The following is a 4,072-nucleotide window of genomic DNA, read 5'->3' as shown; positions in this document are numbered from 1 at the left end:
TCTGAGCTAGTTCTATAAACTACTGCAAGTATCAAAGTGTTAGTCAACCCATCCAACACAAAAATGAAATGTTGAACTAAATACTAATCCAATGTTATTATAGAACTAATTTTTTTTAACTACTTGGATTATACATTATTAAGATTTAGATTGTTTCTGTATTGCTCAGATTTCAGCTTTGCAGCTGCAACGGAGTACGAAATACAAAAATATGAAATATTTGTGAAGATAACTTTATCCTGGAGTTCAGAGGTAATTATTTATATTCCAAGTTCGGCTTGTGGAAGTAGGATAAAGGCATTGTCATTTCTACTTCAAAGACATTTATTTTGAGATTTAAATGAAAGAATGTAAAACTATTTGGGAAAAGTAGGCATTGTTTCCATTATTCTCATCAAATAATTTAAATTACCTTTGTTCTATTTCCATGATGTTGCATGTACAATAGTTTGTGTACCTACTTCTTGGAATGTGTGCGTCCAAAAGGCCAAATGTAGGAAGTAATTCCCAGAGAAATTAAATTTGTACAACTAAAAGTTATTAAATCTATCTTTACTCATGGTTTTTCGATAGTTATTTTATCTGTTACCTGAATATATTGTATAGTTATTCACTTCCGATCACCCCAGGATTTATTGTTGGTAAAGCAATGCCTTAAATACTGCAAGGACTAAACAGCAACATTTTAGAGATCTACAGTGGCTTGCAAAAGTATTCATACCCCTTGAAATGTTCCACATTTTGTCACATTACAACCACACACGTACATTTATTCTATTGGGATTGTATGTGATACACCAACACAAAGTGGCGCAACATTGTGAAGTGGAATGAAAATTAAACGTGGTTTTGATTTTTTTTTTTATAAATAAAAAACTGAAAAGTGTGGCGTGCAAAAGTATTCAGCCCCCTGAGTCAATGTTACATAGAAGGAGAAGGGTCAAAGATGACAGGGCCTTCTGCACACTCTGCTACATTGCCTGTCCATAAGTCTCCGTGGAGCAGAGAAGGGACAATCTGCGCATCTGTGAAAAATTGAGGGATCTTCAGCTGTAAATAACAGACATGATATGCAATAGATTATTGATACATTCATAGGAAACATGGGTCAAGTTTGTTTCTGACCAGGTCTATAGAGAAGGGAGCACCTGTAGCTCGGATAGTTGTCCGACCTCCCTATCGCCATAGGATTTCTCCACCATGTTAAACTGGTGCTGCAACCGGTGCATGGAGAAAAATGTCATCCTGCCACTCATTTTCCTGAGGAGGTAAGGCGCAGAAAAAAAATAAAACTTTTCAGTGATGATTACAGCAAGAGACAGCTGTAACAACTGAAATCATGTCAGACACTACAAATGTGTAAGACTACAAAAGAGTCCAGTTTTGCCTAGAACAAAGAAATAATATTTTTATTTATTATTTTACCTGTGGTAGATATCCAATGCATGTGGGTACACTGAAGCCAAATCTTTCAACAGCAGCCATTTCTGACTATGCAGACCCTTTTCCTGTGTACAGTGAGGTCAGAGCCGGCCCAAGCCTTCAGGGGGCCCTAAGCGAAATATGATTAGGGGGCCCCTCTCCAATGTTAGCGCTGCTGAAACTATAGATCTTTGTTAAATATCATTCACACACCCAGTGTTTTCCGCTAGTGCCTCCACTGTGCGAAAATATTAGACAGCCGAGATTCAGACCCTCCTAGGGGGGTCCGGGGGTATGCCCCCCCGGGAGATTTTTTTTAACCTTTTTAAAGTGAAATGCATGAATCTGGTGCACTTTGAGAGGAAAATTAAGAGGCTAAATCTGAGAAATTTTGTGTTAACAAATAATTTGGAGACACTGGGTCAGATTAATTAGAAGCTATTGAAGAAGGACACATGGATTTTCCATAAAAATATTAATATAAAATAAAATATTATGGGTTGGGCTTGGAGCTCTTTTTCTTTTACGGGACATATTTCTCTGTAATATAGTGAATGCATTTAAATGCAGTGTGAGGAACGAAGCAGAAGAACTCTGTTGTCCAGCTACTGTACCTTTTTTTCCACAGACAAGGCTGACATAGGCTATATACTATACACAGTGCATGGGCAACTGAGGGCAGCCCCATTTCCAATTGTTTTTAAATAAACTCAATACACACTGTGCATGGATGTGAACGTGACATGATCAGATAATTTCGGATTTCCTCCCAGATGAACTGATTACATTTTTAGGCTATTAATTATCTAGACCAAAACATTTTATTGCTTTTCTTGTATGATAACTCACATTTGCATAGTATGATGTTAATATCAAACACACAAACTAAAAAAAAAAAAAAAATTTTTTTTTTTTTTTTTTTTTTTTTTAGGGGGCCCCCCAGGCAGTCGGGGGCCCTAAGCGGCCGCTTAGTTCGCTTATGCCTCAGGCCGGCTCTGAGTGAGGTTATATTAGATGGATAGATAGATAGATAGATAGATAGATAGATAGATAGATAGATAGATAGATAGATAGATAGATAGATAGATAGATAGATAGATAGATAGATAATTACAGCTAAGGACAACTGTAACATTGTAGATAGATAGATTTGGTGTAGTAATAGCAAGAGTATGAAAGATTTTCATGTGCATTTGTCTTCATTTGCATGCTTGAAAATTAAGTTAAGGTGAATTACCCACTGTCTGATGCTCTTTTTGTAATTTTTTCAACTGCCTCTTGTTGTGCAGATGCAGATCTGCCAGCTGCTCTCCCATGCGCTTTGAGTACCTACACATTCAATTTGGAAATAAGGTATTTCATTTCAAGAAAATAACCATAATTCAGGCCTAATAATCTACAACATTGTCATGTTGAGTTGCCCTAACCTCAATATATCACTACTGATACTGATCCAGTAGCCTACTACACAAATTGTATGACAGGGCTCTTACTTGCTAAGAACTTTCATGTCCAGATGCTCCATCACAATTACACATCCTCCTTTGTCAAGCTCAATCACCTTCACAGGCTTGGGGACTTTAACAGTTTCTGTCTTTAAAATGGCTTCCAAACATCAATTTGGCCTGAATCCAAACATCAATTTGGCCTGAATAAAACAAAACAGGGTTAGGGGGGATTTGGGAGTGGTGAGCACCAGCAGTAGCCTACATCAGCACGAATCTTATCTAGATTGCATGATGTGGGCCTACATAAATAAACCATTAGATATGCCTAATTCTTCATTTTGCAGCATATAACAATATAGACACTTGTCTGGCTTTCAGAGGGTGTGGCTACTATAATAATACACGACACATTAATAATAAATCATAAGATGACAAAATACCTCGCTCTTGTGATTTTTCTTCACAAAAACTCTCCCAGTGTCAGTATCATAACTCTGTCCCTCGCTGATACGTCCTCCAGCTCCTGAGTAACCGGTCGACCTCAGCATGACTGTCCCCAACTCTGTCTTTAACTTAATACCATTCATTCAAAAACACTGATTTTCTATTAACTGTAATGACCCTGTTATTCCACAGGGTGGAGCCATGGGGAGAATAGGTATGGGTAAATATCATTCATCCAATATTGAAGGACTTGTTTGTGGAAGTTTGATAATTTAACAGGAATCTTAGATAGCCTACTTCAAAATCACATTGTAAAAGAAAGTCAAGCCTGCCTATTTTCTTAAATATAGATCTAGGTATATGAAACCATATGGAATCTGGTTGTGACAAATATGGTTTCAGCCATTTAATCTTAAAGGTCCATTGATTCAAAATCCAATGCTTTAATACCACCCTTATCATACTCTTTAACTAACTGTGATTGTTTTATGTAATGGGTTTTATTTTTCCAAAGGAACTGGAAGATAATTGAGTTTGTTTTTTTAACATTAGTGGGAGAGACATACAAGGGGTGACATGGGTAGGTTACTCTGAAAATACCCTCTGTTTTAGATAGAACCACTCTACCAAAAATAGTGAGGTCTCTGCTTAGCCAGCGACTAAGAGATTTTTTCATATCTATTACACAGTTAAGAAAGGATCTGATCTACCCACACCTGGTTGCCAATCATTTAAGTTCCTTAAAACAAATGAAAAGT

General features: G+C 36.9%; 1 pseudogene across 1 annotated transcript; it reads right to left on the bottom strand.

Annotated features, from left to right (window-relative positions):
• Positions 1–921: 921 nt before the first annotated feature.
• Positions 922–3,457, bottom strand: LOC307248442 (ketosamine-3-kinase-like; annotated as a pseudogene). Its single transcript has 6 exons — positions 3,311–3,457; positions 2,916–3,070; positions 2,660–2,751; positions 1,426–1,508; positions 1,149–1,260; positions 922–1,050 (listed from the first exon to the last, which is right to left on the bottom strand). The product of its transcript is annotated as a ketosamine-3-kinase-like (transcript).
• Positions 3,458–4,072: the final 615 nt, after the last annotated feature.

Source organism: Ammodytes marinus (genome assembly GCF_949987685.1).
Source record: "Ammodytes marinus genome assembly, chromosome: 3".
Classification (NCBI taxonomy): domain Eukaryota; kingdom Metazoa; phylum Chordata; class Actinopteri; order Uranoscopiformes; family Ammodytidae; genus Ammodytes; species Ammodytes marinus.
Note: the sequence above shows the minus strand (reverse complement) of the source record. Positions and strands in the feature narration are given on the sequence as shown.